The sequence below is a fragment of the Daphnia pulicaria genome, chromosome 1 (assembly GCF_021234035.1).
Source record: "Daphnia pulicaria isolate SC F1-1A chromosome 1, SC_F0-13Bv2, whole genome shotgun sequence".
Lineage (NCBI taxonomy): Eukaryota > Metazoa > Arthropoda > Branchiopoda > Diplostraca > Daphniidae > Daphnia > Daphnia pulicaria.
In genome coordinates, this window is record NC_060913.1 from 42,512,093 (window position 1) to 42,533,613 (window position 21,521).

Sequence of the window (21,521 nt, forward strand, 5' to 3'; positions counted from 1 at the left end):
CTATTCATCGCCAACGACATCCCGTATTCCCAAGCGGTCACCCTTCCAAGTACTAACGGGACTCGACGTAACTTAACTTCTGGGAGCTGACGAGACCAGGTGCGTTCTACGTGATATGGCCGTTGACATTCAAAAATGAAAATTTACCCTCCCATTCCCAATGGATGAATAGAAAATCACTTCAAAGTGATTGAAATGTTTGTTCATTGAATTCGGACTGGTAACCATCGCGAATAAAAAAACGCGATCAACTTTGAAAAACTCTCAATGGAATTCATCCAGAATCATTCCTATAGATGAATTGAACCTATCCCTGTGTCATTGAAATTTTTGATCTAAGAATTTGGACTGGTAACCATCGTGATTGAAAAAAAATTTCAAGAAATTTGTTATTGAAAACAAACTATTCATCGCCAACGACATCCCGTATTCCCAAGCGGTCACCCTTCCAAGTACTAACGGGACTCGACGTAACTTAACTTCTGGGAGCTGACGAGACCAGGTGCGTTCTACGTGATATGGCCGTTGACATTCAAAAATGAAAATTTACCCTCCCATTCCCAATGGATGAATAGAAAATCACTTCAAAGTGATAGAAATGTTTGTTCATTGAATTCGGACTGGTAACCATCGCGAATAAAAAAACGCGATCAACTTTGAAAAACTCTCAATGGAATTCATCCAGAATCATTCCTATAGATGAATTGAACCCATCCCTGTGTCATTGAAATTTTTGATCTACGAATTTGGACTGGTAACCATCGTGATTGAAAAAAAATTCAAGAAATTTGTTATTGAAAACAAAATTTTCATCGCCAACGACATCCCGTATTCCCAAGCGGTCACCCTTCCAAGTACTAACGGGACTCGACGTAACTTAACTTCTTGGAGCTGACGAGACCAGGTGCGTTCTACGTGATATGGCCGTTGACATTCAAAAATGAAAATTTACCCTCCCAGTCCCAATGGATGAATAGAAAATCACTTCAAAGTGATAGAAATGTTTGTTCATTGAATTCGGACTGGTAACCATCGCGAATAAAAAAACGCGATCAACTTTGAAAAACTCTCAATGGAATTCATCCAGAATCATTCCTATAGATGAATTGAACCCATCCCTGTGTCATTGAAATTTTTGATCTACGAATTTGGACTGGTAACCATCGTGATTGAAAAAAAATTCAAGAAATTTGTTATTGAAAACAAACTTTTCATCGCCAACGACATCCCGTATTCCCAAGCGGTCACCCTTCCAAGTACTAACGGGACTCGACGTAACTTAACTTCTTGGAGCTGACGAGACCAGGTGCGTTCTACGTGATATGGCCGTTGACATTCAAAAATGAAAATTTACCCTCCCAGTCCCAATGGATGAATAGAAAATCACTTCAAAGTGATAGAAATGTTTGTTCGTTGAATTTGGACTGGTAACCATCGCGAATAAAAAAACGCGATAAACTTTGAAAAACTCTCAATGGAATTCATCCAGAATCATTCCTATAGATGAATTGAACCTATCCCTGTGTCATTGAAATTTTTGATCTAAGAATTTGGACTGGTAACCATCGTGATTGAAAAAAAATTTCAAGAAATTTGTTATTGAAAACAAACTATTCATCGCCAACGACATCCCGTATTCCCAAGCGGTCACCCTTCCAAGTACTAACGGGACTCGACGTAACTTAACTTCTGGGAGCTGACGAGACCAGGTGCGTTCTACGTGATATGGCCGTTGACATTCAAAAATGAAAATTTACCCTCCCATTCCCAATGGATGAATAGAAAATCACTTCAAAGTGATAGAAATGTTTGTTCATTGAATTCGGACTGGTAACCATCGCGAATAAAAAAACGCGATCAACTTTGAAAAACTCTCAATGGAATTCATCCAGAATCATTCCTATAGATGAATTGAACCCATCCCTGTGTCATTGAAATTTTTGATCTACGAATTTGGACTGGTAACCATCGTGATTGAAAAAAAATTCAAGAAATTTGTTATTGAAAACAAAATTTTCATCGCCAACGACATCCCGTATTCCCAAGCGGTCACCCTTCCAAGTACTAACGGGACTCGACGTAACTTAACTTCTTGGAGCTGACGAGACCAGGTGCGTTCTACGTGATATGGCCGTTGACATTCAAAAATGAAAATTTACCCTCCCAGTCCCAATGGATGAATAGAAAATCACTTCAAAGTGATAGAAATGTTTGTTCATTGAATTCGGACTGGTAACCATCGCGAATAAAAAAACGCGATCAACTTTGAAAAACTCTCAATGGAATTCATCCAGAATCATTCCTATAGATGAATTGAACCCATCCCTGTGTCATTGAAATTTTTGATCTACGAATTTGGACTGGTAACCATCGTGATTGAAAAAAAATTCAAGAAATTTGTTATTGAAAACAAACTTTTCATCGCCAACGACATCCCGTATTCCCAAGCGGTCACCCTTCCAAGTACTAACGGGACTCGACGTAACTTAACTTCTTGGAGCTGACGAGACCAGGTGCGTTCTACGTGATATGGCCGTTGACATTCAAAAATGAAAATTTACCCTCCCAGTCCCAATGGATGAATAGAAAATCACTTCAAAGTGATAGAAATGTTTGTTCGTTGAATTTGGACTGGTAACCATCGCGAATAAAAAAACGCGATAAACTTTGAAAAACTCTCAATGGAATTCATCCAGAATCATTCCTATAGATGAATTGAACCTATCCCTGTGTCATTGAAATTTTTGATCTAAGAATTTGGACTGGTAACCATCGTGATTGAAAAAAAATTTCAAGAAATTTGTTATTGAAAACAAACTATTCATCGCCAACGACATCCCGTATTCCCAAGCGGTCACCCTTCCAAGTACTAACGGGACTCGACGTAACTTAACTTCTGGGAGCTGACGAGACCAGGTGCGTTCTACGTGATATGGCCGTTGACATTCAAAAATGAAAATTTACCCTCCCATTCCCAATGGATGAATAGAAAATCACTTCAAAGTGATAGAAATGTTTGTTCATTGAATTCGGACTGGTAACCATCGCGAATAAAAAAACGCGATCAACTTTGAAAAACTCTCAATGGAATTCATCCAGAATCATTCCTATAGATGAATTGAACCCATCCCTGTGTCATTGAAATTTTTGATCTACGAATTTGGACTGGTAACCATCGTGATTGAAAAAAAATTCAAGAAATTTGTTATTGAAAACAAAATTTTCATCGCCAACGACATCCCGTATTCCCAAGCGGTCACCCTTCCAAGTACTAACGGGACTCGACGTAACTTAACTTCTTGGAGCTGACGAGACCAGGTGCGTTCTACGTGATATGGCCGTTGACATTCAAAAATGAAAATTTACCCTCCCAGTCCCAATGGATGAATAGAAAATCACTTCAAAGTGATAGAAATGTTTGTTCATTGAATTCGGACTGGTAACCATCGCGAATAAAAAAACGCGATCAACTTTGAAAAACTCTCAATGGAATTCATCCAGAATCATTCCTATAGATGAATTGAACCCATCCCTGTGTCATTGAAATTTTTGATCTACGAATTTGGACTGGTAACCATCGTGATTGAAAAAAAATTCAAGAAATTTGTTATTGAAAACAAACTTTTCATCGCCAACGACATCCCGTATTCCCAAGCGGTCACCCTTCCAAGTACTAACGGGACTCGACGTAACTTAACTTCTTGGAGCTGACGAGACCAGGTGCGTTCTACGTGATATGGCCGTTGACATTCAAAAATGAAAATTTACCCTCCCAGTCCCAATGGATGAATAGAAAATCACTTCAAAGTGATAGAAATGTTTGTTCGTTGAATTTGGACTGGTAACCATCGCGAATAAAAAAACGCGATAAACTTTGAAAAACTCTCAATGGAATTCATCCAGAATCATTCCTATAGATGAATTGAACCTATCCCTGTGTCATTGAAATTTTTGATCTAAGAATTTGGACTGGTAACCATCGTGATTGAAAAAAAATTTCAAGAAATTTGTTATTGAAAACAAACTATTCATCGCCAACGACATCCCGTATTCCCAAGCGGTCACCCTTCCAAGTACTAACGGGACTCGACGTAACTTAACTTCTGGGAGCTGACGAGACCAGGTGCGTTCTACGTGATATGGCCGTTGACATTCAAAAATGAAAATTTACCCTCCCATTCCCAATGGATGAATAGAAAATCACTTCAAAGTGATAGAAATGTTTGTTCATTGAATTCGGACTGGTAACCATCGCGAATAAAAAAACGCGATCAACTTTGAAAAACTCTCAATGGAATTCATCCAGAATCATTCCTATAGATGAATTGAACCCATCCCTGTGTCATTGAAATTTTTGATCTACGAATTTGGACTGGTAACCATCGTGATTGAAAAAAAATTCAAGAAATTTGTTATTGAAAACAAAATTTTCATCGCCAACGACATCCCGTATTCCCAAGCGGTCACCCTTCCAAGTACTAACGGGACTCGACGTAACTTAACTTCTTGGAGCTGACGAGACCAGGTGCGTTCTACGTGATATGGCCGTTGACATTCAAAAATGAAAATTTACCCTCCCAGTCCCAATGGATGAATAGAAAATCACTTCAAAGTGATAGAAATGTTTGTTCATTGAATTCGGACTGGTAACCATCGCGAATAAAAAAACGCGATCAACTTTGAAAAACTCTCAATGGAATTCATCCAGAATCATTCCTATAGATGAATTGAACCCATCCCTGTGTCATTGAAATTTTTGATCTACGAATTTGGACTGGTAACCATCGTGATTGAAGAAAAATTCAAGAAATTTGTTATTGAAAACAAACTTTTCATCGCCAACGACATCCCGTATTCCCAAGCGGTCACCCTTCCAAGTACTAACGGGACTCGACGTAACTTAACTTCTTGGAGCTGACGAGACCAGGTGCGTTCTACGTGATATGGCCGTTGACATTCAAAAATGAAAATTTACCCTCCCAGTCCCAATGGATGAATAGAAAATCACTTCAAAGTGATTGAAATGTTTGTTCATTGAATTCGGACTGGTAACCATCGCGAATAAAAAAACGCGATCAACTTTGAAAAACTCTCAATGGAATTCATCCAGAATCATTCCTATAGATGAATTGAACCCATCCCTGTGTCATTGAAATTTTTGATCTACGAATTTGGACTGGTAACCATCGTGATTGAAAAAAAATTTCAAGAAATTTGTTATTGAAAACAAACTATTCATCGCCAACGACATCCCGTATTCCCAAGCGGTCACCCTTCCAAGTACTAACGGGACTCGACGTAACTTAACTTCTGGGAGCTGACGAGACCAGGTGCGTTCTACGTGATATGGCCGTTGACATTCAAAAATGAAAATTTACCCTCCCATTCCCAATGGATGAATAGAAAATCACTTCAAAGTGATAGAAATGTTTGTTCATTGAATTCGGACTGGTAACCATCGCGAATAAAAAAACGCGATCAACTTTGAAAAACTCTCAATGGAATTCATCCAGAATCATTCCTATAGATGAATTGAACCCATCCCTGTGTCATTGAAATTTTTGATCTACGAATTTGGACTGGTAACCATCGTGATTGAAAAAAAATTCAAGAAATTTGTTATTGAAAACAAAATTTTCATCGCCAACGACATCCCGTATTCCCAAGCGGTCACCCTTCCAAGTACTAACGGGACTCGACGTAACTTAACTTCTTGGAGCTGACGAGACCAGGTGCGTTCTACGTGATATGGCCGTTGACATTCAAAAATGAAAATTTACCCTCCCAGTCCCAATGGATGAATAGAAAATCACTTCAAAGTGATAGAAATGTTTGTTCATTGAATTCGGACTGGTAACCATCGCGAATAAAAAAACGCGATCAACTTTGAAAAACTCTCAATGGAATTCATCCAGAATCATTCCTATAGATGAATTGAACCCATCCCTGTGTCATTGAAATTTTTGATCTACGAATTTGGACTGGTAACCATCGTGATTGAAGAAAAATTCAAGAAATTTGTTATTGAAAACAAACTTTTCATCGCCAACGACATCCCGTATTCCCAAGCGGTCACCCTTCCAAGTACTAACGGGACTCGACGTAACTTAACTTCTTGGAGCTGACGAGACCAGGTGCGTTCTACGTGATATGGCCGTTGACATTCAAAAATGAAAATTTACCCTCCCAGTCCCAATGGATGAATAGAAAATCACTTCAAAGTGATTGAAATGTTTGTTCATTGAATTCGGACTGGTAACCATCGCGAATAAAAAAACGCGATCAACTTTGAAAAACTCTCAATGGAATTCATCCAGAATCATTCCTATAGATGAATTGAACCCATCCCTGTGTCATTGAAATTTTTGATCTACGAATTTGGACTGGTAACCATCGTGATTGAAAAAAAATTTCAAGAAATTTGTTATTGAAAACAAACTATTCATCGCCAACGACATCATCCCAATGGATGAATAGAAAATCACTTCAAAGTGATAGAAATGTTTGTTCATTGAATTTGGACTGGTAAACATCGCGAATAAAAAAACGCGATCAACTTTGAAAAACTCTCAACGGAATTCATCCAGAATCATTCCTATAGATGAATTGAACCTATCCCTGTGTCATTGAAATTTTTGATCTACGAATTTGGACTGGTAACCATCGTGATTGAAAAAAAATTCAAGAAATTTGTTATTGAAAACAAACTTTTCATCGCCAACGACATACCGTATTCCCAAGCGGTCACCCTTCCAAGTACTAACGGGACTCGACGTAACTTAACTTCTTGGAGCTGACGAGACCAGGTGCGTTCTACGTGATATGGCCGTTGACATTCAAAAATGAAAATTTACCCTCCCAGTCCCAATGGATGAATAGAAAATCACTTCAAAGTGATTGAAATGTTTGTTCATTGAATTCGGACTGGTAACCATCGCGAATAAAAAAACGCGATCAACTTTGAAAAACTCTCAATGGAATTCATCCAGAATCATTCCTATAGATGAATTGAACCCATCCCTGTGTCATTGAAATTTTTGATCTACGAATTTGGACTGGTAACCATCGTGATTGAAAAAAAATTCAAGAAATTTGTTATTGAAAACAAACTTTTCATCGCCAACGACATCCCGTATTCCCAAGCGGTCACCCTTCCAAGTACTAACGGGACTCGACGTAACTTAACTTCTTGGAGCTGACGAGACCAGGTGCGTTCTACGTGATATGGCCGTTGACATTCAAAAATGAAAATTTACCCTCCCAGTCCCAATGGATGAATAGAAAATCACTTCAAAGTGATTGAAATGTTTGTTCATTGAATTCGGACTGGTAACCATCGCGAATAAAAAAACGCGATCAACTTTGAAAAACTCTCAATGGAATTCATCCAGAATCATTCCTATAGATGAATTGAACCCATCCCTGTGTCATTGAAATTTTTGATCTACGAATTTGGACTGGTAACCATCGTGATTGAAAAAAAATTTCAAGAAATTTGTTATTGAAAACAAACTATTCATCGCCAACGACATCATCCCAATGGATGAATAGAAAATCACTTCAAAGTGATAGAAATGTTTGTTCATTGAATTTGGACTGGTAAACATCGCGAATAAAAAAACGCGATCAACTTTGAAAAACTCTCAACGGAATTCATCCAGAATCATTCCTATAGATGAATTGAACCTATCCCTGTGTCATTGAAATTTTTGATCTACGAATTTGGACTGGTAACCATCGTGATTGAAAAAAAATTCAAGAAATTTGTTATTGAAAACAAACTTTTCATCGCCAACGACATACCGTATTCCCAAGCGGTCACCCTTCCAAGTACTAACGGGACTCGACGTAACTTAACTTCTTGGAGCTGACGAGACCAGGTGCGTTCTACGTGATATGGCCGTTGACATTCAAAAATGAAAATTTACCCTCCCAGTCCCAATGGATGAATAGAAAATCACTTCAAAGTGATTGAAATGTTTGTTCATTGAATTCGGACTGGTAACCATCGCGAATAAAAAAACGCGATCAACTTTGAAAAACTCTCAATGGAATTCATCCAGAATCATTCCTATAGATGAATTGAACCCATCCCTGTGTCATTGAAATTTTTGATCTACGAATTTGGACTGGTAACCATCGTGATTGAAAAAAAATTTCAAGAAATTTGTTATTGAAAACAAACTATTCATCGCCAACGACATCATCCCAATGGATGAATAGAAAATCACTTCAAAGTGATTGAAATGTTTGTTCATTGAATTCGGACTGGTAACCATCGCGAATAAAAAAACGCGATCAACTTTGAAAAACTCTCAATGGAATTCATCCAGAATCATTCCTATAGATGAATTGAACCTATCCCTGTGTCATTGAAATTTTTGATCTAAGAATTTGGACTGGTAACCATCGTGATTGAACAAAAATTTCAAGAAATTTGTTATTGAAAACAAACTATTCATCGCCAACGACATCCCGTATTCCCAAGCGGTCACCCTTCCAAGTACTAACGGGACTCGACGTAACTTAACTTCTGGGAGCTGACGAGACCAGGTGCGTTCTACGTGATATGGCCGTTGACATTCAAAAATGAAAATTTACCCTCCCATTCCCAATGGATGAATAGAAAATCACTTCAAAGTGATTGAAATGTTTGTTCATTGAATTCGGACTGGTAACCATCGCGAATAAAAAAACGCGATCAACTTTGAAAAACTCTCAATGGAATTCATCCAGAATCATTCCTATAGATGAATTGAACCTATCCCTGTGTCATTGAAATTTTTGATCTACGAATTTGGACTGGTAACCATCGTGATTGAAAAAAAATTTCAAGAAATTTGTTATTGAAAACAAACTATTCGTCGCCAACGACATCCCGTATTCCCAAGCGGTCACCCTTCCAAGTACTAACGGGACTCGACGTAACTTAACTTCTGGGAGCTGACGAGACCAGGTGCGTTCTACGTGATATGGCCGTTGACATTCAAAAATGAAAATTTACCCTCCCAGTCCCAATGGATGAATAGAAAATCACTTCAAAGTGATAGAAATGTTTGTTCGTTGAATTTGGACTGGTAACCATCGCGAATAAAAAAACGCGATAAACTTTGAAAAAATCTCAATGGAATTCATCCAGAATCATTCCTATAGATGAATTGAACCTATCCCTGTGTCATTGAAATTTTTGATCTACGAATTTGGACTGGTAACCATCGTGATTGAAAAAAAATTTCAAGAAATTTGTTATTGAAAACAAACTATTCATCGCCAACGACATCCCGTATTCCCAAGCGGTCACCCTTCCAAGTACTAACGGGACTCGACGTAACTTAACTTCTGGGAGCTGACGAGACCAGGTGCGTTCTACGTGATATGGCCGTTGACATTCAAAAATGAAAATTTACCCTCCCAGTCCCAATGGATGAATAGAAAATCACTTCAAAGTGATAGAAATGTTTGTTCATTGAATTCGGACTGGTAACCATCGCGAATAAAAAAACGCGATCAACTTTGAAAAACTCTCAATGGAATTCATCCAGAATCATTCCTATAGATGAATTGAACCTATCCCTGTGTCATTAAAATTTTTGATCTAGGAATTTGGACTGGTAACCATCGTGATTGAAAAAAAATTTCAAGAAATTTATTATTGAAAACAAACTATTCATCGCCAACGACATCCCGTATTCCCAAGCGGTCACCCTTCCAAGTACTAACGGGACTCGACGTAACTTAACTTCTGGGAGCTGACGAGACCAGGTGCGTTCTACGTGATATGGCCGTTGACATTCAAAAATGAAAATTTACCCTCCCATTCCCAATGGATGAATAGAAAATCACTTCAAAGTGATTGAAATGTTTGTTCATTGAATTCGGACTGGTAACCATCGGGAATAAAAAAACGCGATCAACTTTGAAAAACTCTCAATGGAATTCATCCAGAATCATTCCTATAGATGAATTGAACCTATCCCTTTGTCATTGAAATTTTTGATCTACGAATTTGGACTGGTAACCATCGTGATTGAAAAAAAATTTCAAGAAATTTGTTATTGAAAACAAACTATTCATCGCCAACGACATCCCGTATTCCCAAGCGGTCACCCTTCCAAGTACTAACGGGACTCGACGTAACTTAACTTCTGGGAGCTGACGAGATCAGGTGCGTTTTACGTGATATGGCCGTTGACATTCAAAAATGAAAATTTACCCTCCCAGTCCCAATGGATAAATAGAAAATTACTTCAAAGTGATTGAAATGTTTGTTCATTGAATTCGGACTGGTAATCATCGCGAATAAAAAAACGCGATAAACTTTGAAAAACTCTCAATGGAATTCATCCAGAATCATTCCTATAGATGAATTGAACCTATCCCTGTGTCATTGAAATTTTTGATCTAGGAATTTGGACTGGTAACCATCGTGATTGAAAAAAAATTTCAAGAAATTTATTATTGAAAACAAACTATTCATCGCCAACGACATCCCGTATTCCCAAGCGGTCACCCTTCCAAGTACTAACGGGACTCGACGTAACTTAACTTCTGGGAGCTGACGAGACCAGGTGCGTTCTACGTGATATGGCCGTTGACATTCAAAAATGAAAATTTACCCTCCCATTCCCAATGGATGAATAGAAAATCACTTCAAAGTGATTGAAATGTTTGTTCATTGAATTCGGACTGGTAACCATCGGGAATAAAAAAACGCGATCAACTTTGAAAAACTCTCAATGGAATTCATCCAGAATCATTCCTATAGATGAATTGAACCTATCCCTTTGTCATTGAAATTTTTGATCTACGAATTTGGACTGGTAACCATCGTGATTGAAAAAAAATTTCAAGAAATTTGTTATTGAAAACAAACTATTCATCGCCAACGACATCCCGTATTCCCAAGCGGTCACCCTTCCAAGTACTAACGGGACTCGACGTAACTTAACTTCTGGGAGCTGACGAGACCAGGTGCGTTCTACGTGATATGGCCGTTGACATTCAAAAATGAAAATTTACCCTCCCAGTCCCAATGGATGAATAGAAAATCACTTCAAAGTGATAGAAATGTTTGTTCGTTGAATTTGGACTGGTAACCATCGCGAATAAAAAAACGCGATAAACTTTGAAAAAATCTCAATGGAATTCATCCAGAATCATTCCTATAGATGAATTGAACCTATCCCTGTGTCATTGAAATTTTTGATCTACGAATTTGGACTGGTAACCATCGTGATTGAAAAAAAATTTCAAGAAATTTGTTATTGAAAACAAACTATTCATCGCCAACGACATCCCGTATTCCCAAGCGGTCACCCTTCCAAGTACTAACGGGACTCGACGTAACTTAACTTCTGGGAGCTGACGAGACCAGGTGCGTTCTACGTGATATGGCCGTTGACATTCAAAAATGAAAATTTACCCTCCCAGTCCCAATGGATGAATAGAAAATCACTTCAAAGTGATAGAAATGTTTGTTCATTGAATTCGGACTGGTAACCATCGCGAATAAAAAAACGCGATCAACTTTGAAAAACTCTCAATGGAATTCATCCAGAATCATTCCTATAGATGAATTGAACCTATCCATGTGTCATTGAAATTTTTGATCTACGAATTTGGACTGGTAACCATCGTGATTGAAAAAAATTTCAAGAAATTTGTTATTGAAAACAAACTATTCATCGCCAACGACATCCCGTATTCCCAAGCGGTCACCCTTCCAAGTACTAACGGGACTCGACGTAACTTAACTTCTGGGAGCTGACGAGACCAGGTGCGTTCTACGTGATATGGCCGTTGACATTCAAAAATGAAAATTTACCCTCCCATTCCCAATGGATGAATAGAAAATCACTTCAAAGTGATTGAAATGTTTGTTCATTGAATTCGGACTGGTAACCATCGCGAATAAAAAAACGCGATCAACTTTGAAAAACTCTCAATGGAATTCATCCAGAATCATTCCTATAGATGAATTGAACCTATCCATGTGTCATTGAAATTTTTGATCTACGAATTTGGACTGGTAACCATCGTGATTGAAAAAAATTTCAAGAAATTTGTTATTGAAAACAAACTATTCATCGCCAACGACATCCCGTATTCCCAAGCGGTCACCCTTCCAAGTACTAACGGGACTCGACGTAACTTAACTTCTGGGAGCTGACGAGACCAGGTGCGTTCTACGTGATATGGCCGTTGACATTCAAAAATGAAAATTTACCCTCCCATTCCCAATGGATGAATAGAAAATCACTTCAAAGTGATTGAAATGTTTGTTCATTGAATTCGGACTGGTAACCATCGCGAATAAAAAAACGCGATCAACTTTGAAAAACTCTCAATGGAATTCATCCAGAATCATTTCTATAGATGAATTGAACCTATCCCTGTGTCATTGAAATTTTTGATCTACGAATTTGGACTGGTAACCATCGTGATTGAAAAAAAATTTCAAGAAATTTGTTATTGAAAACAAACTATTCATCGCCAACGACATCCCGTATTCCCAAGCGGTCACCCTTCCAAGTACTAACGGGACTCGACGTAACTTAACTTCTGGGAGCTGACGAGACCAGGTGCGTTCTACGTGATATGGCCGTTGAGATTCAAAAATGAAAATTTACCCTCCCAGTCCCAATGGATGAATAGAAAATCACTTCAAAGTGATAGAAATGTTTGTTCGTTGAATTTGGACTGGTAACCATCGCGAATAAAAAAACGCGATCAACTTTGAAAAACTCTCAATGGAATTCATCCAGAATCATTCCTATAGATGAATTGAACCTATCCATGTGTCATTGAAATTTTTGATCTACGAATTTGGACTGGTAACCATCGTGATTGAAAAAAAATTTCAAGAAATTTGTTATTGAAAACAAACTATTCATCGCCAACGACATCCCGTATTCCCAAGCGGTCACCCTTCCAAGTACTAACGGGACTCGACGTAACTTAACTTCTGGGAGCTGACGAGACCAGGTGCGTTCTACGTGATATGGCCGTTGACATTCAAAAATGAAAATTTACCCTCCCATTCCCAATGGATGAATAGAAAATCACTTCAAAGTGATTGAAATGTTTGTTCATTGAATTCGGACTGGTAACCATCGCGAATAAAAAAACGCGATCAACTTTGAAAAACTCTCAATGGAATTCATCCAGAATCATTCCTATAGATGAATTGAACCTATCCCTGTGTCATTGAAATTTTTGATCTACGAATTTGGACTGGTAACCATCGTGATTGAAAAAAAATTTCAAGAAATTTGTTATTGAAAACAAACTATTCATCGCCAACGACATCCCGTATTCCCAAGCGGTCACCCTTCCAAGTACTAACGGGACTCGACGTAACTTAACTTCTGGGAGCTGACGAGACCAGGTGCGTTCTACGTGATATGGCCGTTGACATTCAAAAATGAAAATTTACCCTCCCAGTCCCAATGGATGAATAGAAAATCACTTCAAAGTGATAGAAATGTTTGTTCATTGAATTCGGACTGGTAACCATCGCGAATAAAAAAACGCGATCAACTTTGAAAAACTCTCAATGGAATTCATCCAGAATCATTCCTATAGATGAATTGAACCTATCCATGTGTCATTGAAATTTTTGATCTACGAATTTGGACTGGTAACCATCGTGATTGAAAAAAAATTTCAAGAAATTTGTTATTGAAAACAAACTATTCATCGCCAACGACATCCCGTATTCCCAAGCGGTCACCCTTCCAAGTACTAACGGGACTCGACGTAACTTAACTTCTGGGAGCTGACGAGACCAGGTGCGTTCTACGTGATATGGCCGTTGACATTCAAAAATGAAAATTTACCCTCCCATTCCCAATGGATGAATAGAAAATCACTTCAAAGTGATTGAAATGTTTGTTCATTGAATTCGGACTGGTAACCATCGCGAATAAAAAAACGCGATCAAATTTGAAAAACTCTCAATGGAATTCATCCAGAATCATTCCTATAGATGAATTGAACCTATCCCTGTGTCATTGAAATTTTTGATCTACGAATTTGGACTGGTAACCATCGTGATTGAAAAAAAATTTCAAGAAATTTGTTATTGAAAACAAACTATTCATCGCCAACGACATCCCGTATTCCCAAGCGGTCACCCTTCCAAGTACTAACGGGACTAGACGTAACTTAACTTCTGGGAGCTGACAAGACCAGGTGCGTTCTACGTGATATGGCCGTTGAGATTCAAAAATGAAAATTTACCCTCCCAGTCCCAATGGATGAATAGAAAATCACTTCAAAGTGATAGAAATGTTTGTTCGTTGAATTTGGACTGGTAACCATCGCGAATAAAAAAACGCGATCAACTTTGAAAAACTCTCAATGGAATTCATCCAGAATCATTCCTATAGATGAATTGAACCTATCCATGTGTCATTGAAATTTTTGATCTACGAATTTGGACTGGTAACCATCGTGATTGAAAAAAAATTTCAAGAAATTTGTTATTGAAAACAAACTATTCATCGCCAACGACATCCCGTATTCCCAAGCGGTCACCCTTCCAAGTACTAACGGGACTCGACGTAACTTAACTTCTGGGAGCTGACGAGACCAGGTGCGTTCTACGTGATATGGCCGTTGACATTCAAAAATGAAAATTTACCCTCCCATTCCCAATGGATGAATAGAAAATCACTTCAAAGTGATTGAAATGTTTGTTCATTGAATTCGGACTGGTAACCATCGCGAATAAAAAAACGCGATCAACTTTGAAAAACTCTCAATGGAATTCATCCAGAATCATTCCTATAGATGAATTGAACCTATCCCTGTGTCATTGAAATTTTTGATCTACGAATTTGGACTGGTAACCATCGTGATTGAAAAAAAATTTCAAGAAATTTGTTATTGAAAACAAACTATTCATCGCCAACGACATCCCGTATTCCCAAGCGGTCACCCTTCCAAGTACTAACGGGACTCGACGTAACTTAACTTCTGGGAGCTGACGAGACCAGGTGCGTTCTACGTGATATGGCCGTTGACATTCAAAAATGAAAATTTACCCTCCCAGTCCCAATGGATGAATAGAAAATCACTTCAAAGTGATAGAAATGTTTGTTCATTGAATTCGGACTGGTAACCATCGCGAATAAAAAAACGCGATCAACTTTGAAAAACTCTCAATGGAATTCATCCAGAATCATTCCTATAGATGAATTGAACCTATCCATGTGTCATTGAAATTTTTGATCTACGAATTTGGACTGGTAACCATCGTGATTGAAAAAAAATTTCAAGAAATTTGTTATTGAAAACAAACTATTCATCGCCAACGACATCCCGTTTTCCCAAGCGGTCACCCTTCCAAGTACTAACGGGACTCGACGTAACTTAACTTCTGGGAGCTGACGAGACCAGGTGCGTTCTACGTGATATGGCCGTTGACATTCAAAAATGAAAATTTACCCTCCCATTCCCAATGGATGAATAGAAAATCACTTCAAAGTGATTGAAATGTTTGTTCATTGAATTCGGACTGGTAACCATCGCGAATAAAAAAACGCGATCAACTTTGAAAAACTCTCAATGGAATTCATCCAGAATCATTCCTATAGATGAATTGAACCTATCCCTGTGTCATTGAAATTTTTGATCTACGAATTTGGACTGGTAACCATCGTGATTGAAAAAAAATTTCAAGAAATTTGTTATTGAAAACAAACTATTCATCGCCAACGACATCCCGTATTCCCAAGCGGTCACCCTTCCAAGTACTAACGGGACTCGACGTAACTTAACTTCTGGGAGCTGACGAGACCAGGTGCGTTCTACGTGATATGGCCGTTGACATTCAAAAATGAAAATTTACCCTCCCAGTCCCAATGGATGAATAGAAAATCACTTCAAAGTGATAGAAATGTTTGTTCGTTGAATTTGGACTGGTAACCATCGCGAATAAAAAAACGCGATAAACTTTGAAAAACTCTCAATGGAATTCATCCAGAATCATTCCTATAGATGAATTGAATCTATCCCTGTGTCATTGAAATTTTTGATCTACGAATTTGGACTGGTAACCATCGTGATTGAAAAAAAATTTCAAGAAATTTGTTATTGAAAACAAACTATTCATCGCCAACGACATCCCGTATTCCCAAGCGGTCACCCTTCCAAGTACTAACGGGACTCGACGTAACTTAACTTCTGGGAGCTGACGAGACCAGGTGCGTTCTACGTGATATGGCCGTTGACATTCAAAAATGAAAATTTACCCTCCCAGTCCCAATGGATGAATAGAAAATCACTTCAAAGTGATAGAAATGTTTGTTCATTGAATTCGGACTGGTAACCATCGCGAATAAAAAAACGCGATCAACTTTGAAAAACTCTCAATGGAATTCATCCAGAATCATTCCTATAGATGAATTGAACCTATCCCTGTGTCATTGAAATTTTTGATCTACGAATTTGGACTGGTAACCATCGTGATTGAAAAAAAATTTCAAGAAATTTGTTATTGAAAACAAACTATTCATCGCCAACGACATCCCGTATTCCCAAGCGGTCACCCTTCCAAGTACTAACGGGACTCGACGTAACTTAACTTCTGGGAGCTGACGAGACCAGGTGCGTTCTACGTGATATGGCCGTTGAGATTCAAAAATGAAAATTTACCCTCCCAGTCCCAATGGATGAATAGAAAATCACTTCAAAGTGATAGAAATGTTTGTTCGTTGAATTTGGACTGGTAACCATCGCGAATAAAAAAACGCGATAAACTTTGAAAAACTCTCAATGGAATTCATCCAGAATCATTCCTATAGATGAATTGAATCTATCCCTGTGTCATTGAAATTTTTGATCTACGAATTTGGACTGGTAACCATCGTGATTGAAAAAAAATTTCAAGAAATTTGTTATTGAAAACAAACTATTCATCGCCAACGACATCCCGTATTCCCAAGCGGTCACCCTTCCAAGTACTAACGGGACTCGACGTAACTTAACTTCTGGGAGCTGACGAGACCAGGTGCGTTCTACGTGATATGGCCGTTGACATTCAAAAATGAAAATTTACCCTCCCAGTCCCAATGGATGAATAGAAAATCACTTCAAAGTGATAGAAATGTTTGTTCATTGAATTCGGACTGGTAACCATCGCGAATAAAAAAACGCGATCAACTTTGAAAAACTCTCAATGGAATTCATCCAGAATCATTCCTATAGATGAATTGAACCTATCCCTGTGTCATTGAAATTTTTGATCTACGAATTTGGACTGGTAACCATCGTGATTGAAAAAAAATTTCAAGAAATTTGTTATTGAAAACAAACTATTCATCGCCAACGACATCCCGTATTCCCAAGCGGTCACCCTTCCAAGTACTAACGGGACTCGACGTAACTTAACTTCTGGGAGCTGACGAGACCAGGTGCGTTCTACGTGATATGGCCGTTGAGATTCAAAAATGAAAATTTACCCTCCCAGTCCCAATGGATGAATAGAAAATCACTTCAAAGTGATAGAAATGTTTGTTCGTTGAATTTGGACTGGTAACCATCGCGAATAAAAAAACGCGATAAACTTTGAAAAACTCTCAATGGAATTCATCCAGAATCATTCCTATAGATGAATTGAATCTATCCCTGTGTCATTGAAATTTTTGATCTACGAATTTGGACTGGTAACCATCGTGATTGAAAAAAAATTTCAAGAAATTTGTTATTGAAAACAAACTATTCATCGCCAACGACATCCCGTATTCCCAAGCGGTCACCCTTCCAAGTACTAACGGGACTCGACGTAACTTAACTTCTGGGAGCTGACGAGACCAGGTGCGTTCTACGTGATATGGCCGTTGAGATTCAAAAATGAAAATTTACCCTCCCAGTCCCAATGGATGAATAGAAAATCACTTCAAAGTGATAGAAATGTTTGTTCGTTGAATTTGGACTGGTAACCATCGCGAATAAAAAAACGCGATAAACTTTGAAAAACTCTCAATGGAATTCATCCAGAATCATTCCTATAGATGAATTGAATCTATCCCTGTGTCATTGAAATTTTTGATCTACGAATTTGGACTGGTAACCATCGTGATTGAAAAAAAATTTCAAGAAATTTGTTATTGAAAACAAACTATTCATCGCCAACGACATCCCGTATTCCCAAGCGGTCACCCTTCCAAGTACTAACGGGACTCGACGTAACTTAACTTCTGGGAGCTGACGAGACCAGGTGCGTTCTACGTGATATGGCCGTTGACATTCAAAAATGAAAATTTACCCTCCCAGTCCCAATGGATGAATAGAAAATCACTTCAAAGTGATAGAAATGTTTGTTCATTGAATTCGGACTGGTAACCATCGCGAATAAAAAAACGCGATCAACTTTGAAAAACTCTCAATGGAATTCATCCAGAATCATTCCTATAGATGAATTGAACCTATCCCTGTGTCATTGAAATTTTTGATCTACGAATTTGGACTGGTAACCATCGTGATTGAAAAAAAATTTCAAGAAATTTGTTATTGAAAACAAACTATTCATCGCCAACGACATCCCGTATTCCCAAGCGGTCACCCTTCCAAGTACTAACGGGACTCGACGTAACTTAACTTCTGGGAGCTGACGAGACCAGGTGCGTTCTACGTGATATGGCCGTTGAGATTCAAAAATGAAAATTTACCCTCCCAGTCCCAATGGATGAATAGAAAATCACTTCAAAGTGATAGAAATGTTTGTTCGTTGAATTTGGACTGGTAACCATCGCGAATAAAAAAACGCGATAAACTTTGAAAAACTCTCAATGGAATTCATCCAGAATCATTCCTATAGATGAATTGAATCTATCCCTGTGTCATTGAAATTTTTGATCTACGAATTTGGACTGGTAACCATCGTGATTGAAAAAAAATTTCAAGAAATTTGTTATTGAAAACAAACTATTCATCGCCAACGACATCCCGTATTCCCAAGCGGTCACCCTTCCAAGTACTAACGGGACTCGACGTAACTTAACTTCTGGGAGCTGACGAGACCAGGTGCGTTCTACGTGATATGGCCGTTGACATTCAAAAATGAAAATTTACCCTCCCAGTCCCAATGGATGAATAGAAAATCACTTCAAAGTGATAGAAATGTTTGTTCATTGAATTCGGACTGGTAACCATCGCGAATAAAAAAACGCGATCAACTTTGAAAAACTCTCAATGGAATTCATCCAGAATCATTCCTATAGATGAATTGAACCTATCCCTGTGTCATTGAAATTTTTGATCTACGAATTTGGACTGGTAACCATCGTGATTGAAAAAAAATTTCAAGAAATTTGTTATTGAAAACAAACTATTCATCGCCAACGACATCCCGTATTCCCAAGCGGTCACCCTTCCAAGTACTAACGGGACTCGACGTAACTTAACTTCTGGGAGCTGACGAGACCAGGTGCGTTCTACGTGATATGGCCGTTGACATTCAAAAATGAAAATTTACCCTCCCAGTCCCAATGGATGAATAGAAAATCACTTCAAAGTGATAGAAATGTTTGTTCATTGAATTCGGACTGGTAACCATCGCGAATAAAAAAACGCGATCAACTTTGAAAAACTCTCAATGGAATTCATCCAGAATCATTCCTATAGATGAATTGAACCTATCCCTGTGTCATTGAAATTTTTGATCTACGAATTTGGACTGGTAACCATCGTGATTGAAAAAAAATTTCAAGAAATTTGTTATTGAAAACAAACTATTCATCGCCAACGACATCCCGTATTCCCAAGCGGTCACCCTTCCAAGTACTAACGGGACTCGACGTAACTTAACTTCTGGGAGCTGACGAGACCAGGTGCGTTCTACGTGATATGGCCGTTGACATTCAAAAATGAAAATTTACCCTCCCAGTCCCAATGGATGAATAGAAAATCACTTCAAAGTGATAGAAATGTTTGTTCATTGAATTCGGACTGGTAACCATCGCGAATAAAAAAACGCGATCAACTTTGAAAAACTCTCAATGGAATTCATCCAGAATCATTCCTATAGATGAATTGAACCTATCCCTGTGTCATTGAAATTTTTGATCTACGAATTTGGACTGGTAACCATCGTGATTGAAAAAAAATTTCAAGAAATTTGTTATTGAAAACAAACTATTCATCGCCAACGACATCCCGTATTCCCAAGCGGTCACCCTTCCAAGTACTAACGGGACTCGACGTAACTTAACTTCTGGGAGCTGACGAGACCAGGTGCGTTCTACGTGATATGGCCGTTGACATTCAAAAATGAAAATTTACCCTCCCAGTCCCAATGGATGAATAGAAAATCACTTCAAAGTGATAGAAATGTTTGTTCATTGAATTCGGACTGGTAACCATCGCGAATAAAAAAACGCGATCAACTTTGAAAAACTCTCAATGGAATTCATCCAGAATCATTCCTATAGATGAATTGAACCTATCCATGTGTCATTGAAATTTTTGATCTACGAATTTGGACTGGTAACCATCGTGATTGAAAAAAAATTTCAAGAAATTTGTTATTGAAAACAAACTATTCATCGCCAACTACATCCCGTATTCCCAAGCGGTCACCCTTCCAAGTACAAACGGGACTCGACGTAACTTAACTTCTGGGAGCTGACGAGACCAGGTGCGTTCTACGTGATATGGCCGTTGAGATTCAAAAATGAAAATTTACCCTCCCAGTCCCAATGGATGAATAGAAAATCACTTCAAAGTGATAGAAATGTTTGTTCGTTGAATTTGGACTGGTAACCATCGCGAATAAAAAAACGCGATAAACTTTGAAAAACTCTCAATGGAATTCATCCAGAATCATTCCTATAGATGAATTGAATCTATCCCTGTGTCATTGAAATTTTTGATCTACGAATTTGGACTGGTAACCATCGTGATTGAAAAAAAATTTCAAGAAATTTGTTATTGAAAACAAACTATTCATCGCCAACGACATCCCGTATTCCCAAGCGGTCACCCTTCCAAGTACTAACGGGACTCGACGTAACTTAACTTCTGGGAGCTGACGAGACCAGGTGCGTTCTACGTGATATGGCCGTTGACATTCAAAAATGAAAATTTACCCTCCCAGTCCCAATGGATGAATAGAAAATCACTTCAAAGTGATATAAATGTTTGTTCATTGAATTCGGACTGGTAACCATCGCGAATAAAAAAACGCGATCAACTTTGAAAAACTCTCAATGGAATTCATCCAGAATCATTCCTATAGATGAATTGAACCTATCCCTGTGTCATTGAAATTTTTGATCTACGAATTTGGACTGGTAACCATCGTGATTGAAAAAAAATTTCAAGAAATTTGTTATTGAAAACAAACTATTCATCGCCAACGACATCCCGTATTCCCAAGCGGTCACCCTTCCAAGTACTAACGGGACTCGACGTAACTTAACTTCTGGGAGCTGACGAGACCAGGTGCGTTCTACGTGATATGGCCGTTGACATTCAAAAATGAAAATTTACCCTCCCAGTCCCAATGGATGAATAGA

General features: G+C 38.3%; 52 pseudogenes; all 52 read right to left on the bottom strand.

Moving 5' to 3' along the window:
* Positions 1–8: 8 nt before the first annotated feature.
* On the bottom strand, positions 9–127 carry LOC124321463 (annotated as a pseudogene).
* A 284-nt stretch (positions 128–411) lies between these two features.
* On the bottom strand, positions 412–530 carry LOC124321465 (annotated as a pseudogene).
* A 283-nt stretch (positions 531–813) lies between these two features.
* LOC124321836 lies at positions 814–932 on the bottom strand (annotated as a pseudogene).
* Positions 933–1,215: 283 nt separating this feature from the next.
* LOC124321838 lies at positions 1,216–1,334 on the bottom strand (annotated as a pseudogene).
* Positions 1,335–1,618: 284 nt separating this feature from the next.
* On the bottom strand, positions 1,619–1,737 carry LOC124321466 (annotated as a pseudogene).
* Positions 1,738–2,020: 283 nt separating this feature from the next.
* LOC124321840 lies at positions 2,021–2,139 on the bottom strand (annotated as a pseudogene).
* Positions 2,140–2,422: 283 nt separating this feature from the next.
* On the bottom strand, positions 2,423–2,541 carry LOC124321841 (annotated as a pseudogene).
* Positions 2,542–2,825: 284 nt separating this feature from the next.
* Positions 2,826–2,944, bottom strand: LOC124321467 (annotated as a pseudogene).
* A 283-nt stretch (positions 2,945–3,227) lies between these two features.
* Positions 3,228–3,346, bottom strand: LOC124321842 (annotated as a pseudogene).
* A 283-nt stretch (positions 3,347–3,629) lies between these two features.
* On the bottom strand, positions 3,630–3,748 carry LOC124321843 (annotated as a pseudogene).
* Positions 3,749–4,032: 284 nt separating this feature from the next.
* On the bottom strand, positions 4,033–4,151 carry LOC124321468 (annotated as a pseudogene).
* Positions 4,152–4,434: 283 nt separating this feature from the next.
* LOC124321845 lies at positions 4,435–4,553 on the bottom strand (annotated as a pseudogene).
* A 283-nt stretch (positions 4,554–4,836) lies between these two features.
* On the bottom strand, positions 4,837–4,955 carry LOC124321846 (annotated as a pseudogene).
* Positions 4,956–5,239: 284 nt separating this feature from the next.
* Positions 5,240–5,358, bottom strand: LOC124321469 (annotated as a pseudogene).
* A 283-nt stretch (positions 5,359–5,641) lies between these two features.
* Positions 5,642–5,760, bottom strand: LOC124321847 (annotated as a pseudogene).
* Positions 5,761–6,043: 283 nt separating this feature from the next.
* Positions 6,044–6,162, bottom strand: LOC124321848 (annotated as a pseudogene).
* A 553-nt stretch (positions 6,163–6,715) lies between these two features.
* LOC124321919 lies at positions 6,716–6,834 on the bottom strand (annotated as a pseudogene).
* Positions 6,835–7,117: 283 nt separating this feature from the next.
* On the bottom strand, positions 7,118–7,236 carry LOC124321849 (annotated as a pseudogene).
* A 553-nt stretch (positions 7,237–7,789) lies between these two features.
* On the bottom strand, positions 7,790–7,908 carry LOC124321920 (annotated as a pseudogene).
* A 554-nt stretch (positions 7,909–8,462) lies between these two features.
* LOC124321470 lies at positions 8,463–8,581 on the bottom strand (annotated as a pseudogene).
* A 284-nt stretch (positions 8,582–8,865) lies between these two features.
* On the bottom strand, positions 8,866–8,984 carry LOC124321471 (annotated as a pseudogene).
* Positions 8,985–9,268: 284 nt separating this feature from the next.
* On the bottom strand, positions 9,269–9,387 carry LOC124321472 (annotated as a pseudogene).
* Positions 9,388–9,671: 284 nt separating this feature from the next.
* Positions 9,672–9,790, bottom strand: LOC124321473 (annotated as a pseudogene).
* Positions 9,791–10,074: 284 nt separating this feature from the next.
* On the bottom strand, positions 10,075–10,193 carry LOC124321639 (annotated as a pseudogene).
* A 284-nt stretch (positions 10,194–10,477) lies between these two features.
* On the bottom strand, positions 10,478–10,596 carry LOC124321474 (annotated as a pseudogene).
* A 284-nt stretch (positions 10,597–10,880) lies between these two features.
* Positions 10,881–10,999, bottom strand: LOC124321476 (annotated as a pseudogene).
* Positions 11,000–11,283: 284 nt separating this feature from the next.
* Positions 11,284–11,402, bottom strand: LOC124321477 (annotated as a pseudogene).
* Positions 11,403–11,685: 283 nt separating this feature from the next.
* LOC124321478 lies at positions 11,686–11,804 on the bottom strand (annotated as a pseudogene).
* Positions 11,805–12,087: 283 nt separating this feature from the next.
* On the bottom strand, positions 12,088–12,206 carry LOC124321479 (annotated as a pseudogene).
* Positions 12,207–12,490: 284 nt separating this feature from the next.
* Positions 12,491–12,609, bottom strand: LOC124321678 (annotated as a pseudogene).
* Positions 12,610–12,893: 284 nt separating this feature from the next.
* Positions 12,894–13,012, bottom strand: LOC124321480 (annotated as a pseudogene).
* A 284-nt stretch (positions 13,013–13,296) lies between these two features.
* Positions 13,297–13,415, bottom strand: LOC124321482 (annotated as a pseudogene).
* Positions 13,416–13,699: 284 nt separating this feature from the next.
* LOC124321483 lies at positions 13,700–13,818 on the bottom strand (annotated as a pseudogene).
* Positions 13,819–14,102: 284 nt separating this feature from the next.
* On the bottom strand, positions 14,103–14,221 carry LOC124321940 (annotated as a pseudogene).
* Positions 14,222–14,505: 284 nt separating this feature from the next.
* Positions 14,506–14,624, bottom strand: LOC124321484 (annotated as a pseudogene).
* A 284-nt stretch (positions 14,625–14,908) lies between these two features.
* LOC124321485 lies at positions 14,909–15,027 on the bottom strand (annotated as a pseudogene).
* Positions 15,028–15,311: 284 nt separating this feature from the next.
* LOC124321564 lies at positions 15,312–15,430 on the bottom strand (annotated as a pseudogene).
* Positions 15,431–15,714: 284 nt separating this feature from the next.
* On the bottom strand, positions 15,715–15,833 carry LOC124321487 (annotated as a pseudogene).
* A 284-nt stretch (positions 15,834–16,117) lies between these two features.
* On the bottom strand, positions 16,118–16,236 carry LOC124321489 (annotated as a pseudogene).
* A 284-nt stretch (positions 16,237–16,520) lies between these two features.
* On the bottom strand, positions 16,521–16,639 carry LOC124321680 (annotated as a pseudogene).
* Positions 16,640–16,923: 284 nt separating this feature from the next.
* On the bottom strand, positions 16,924–17,042 carry LOC124321490 (annotated as a pseudogene).
* A 284-nt stretch (positions 17,043–17,326) lies between these two features.
* Positions 17,327–17,445, bottom strand: LOC124321681 (annotated as a pseudogene).
* A 284-nt stretch (positions 17,446–17,729) lies between these two features.
* On the bottom strand, positions 17,730–17,848 carry LOC124321682 (annotated as a pseudogene).
* Positions 17,849–18,132: 284 nt separating this feature from the next.
* On the bottom strand, positions 18,133–18,251 carry LOC124321491 (annotated as a pseudogene).
* Positions 18,252–18,535: 284 nt separating this feature from the next.
* Positions 18,536–18,654, bottom strand: LOC124321683 (annotated as a pseudogene).
* A 284-nt stretch (positions 18,655–18,938) lies between these two features.
* On the bottom strand, positions 18,939–19,057 carry LOC124321492 (annotated as a pseudogene).
* A 284-nt stretch (positions 19,058–19,341) lies between these two features.
* On the bottom strand, positions 19,342–19,460 carry LOC124321493 (annotated as a pseudogene).
* Positions 19,461–19,744: 284 nt separating this feature from the next.
* On the bottom strand, positions 19,745–19,863 carry LOC124321494 (annotated as a pseudogene).
* A 284-nt stretch (positions 19,864–20,147) lies between these two features.
* Positions 20,148–20,266, bottom strand: LOC124321495 (annotated as a pseudogene).
* A 284-nt stretch (positions 20,267–20,550) lies between these two features.
* On the bottom strand, positions 20,551–20,669 carry LOC124321916 (annotated as a pseudogene).
* A 284-nt stretch (positions 20,670–20,953) lies between these two features.
* LOC124321496 lies at positions 20,954–21,072 on the bottom strand (annotated as a pseudogene).
* A 284-nt stretch (positions 21,073–21,356) lies between these two features.
* Positions 21,357–21,475, bottom strand: LOC124321497 (annotated as a pseudogene).
* Between the last annotated feature and the right edge of the window lie 46 nt (positions 21,476–21,521).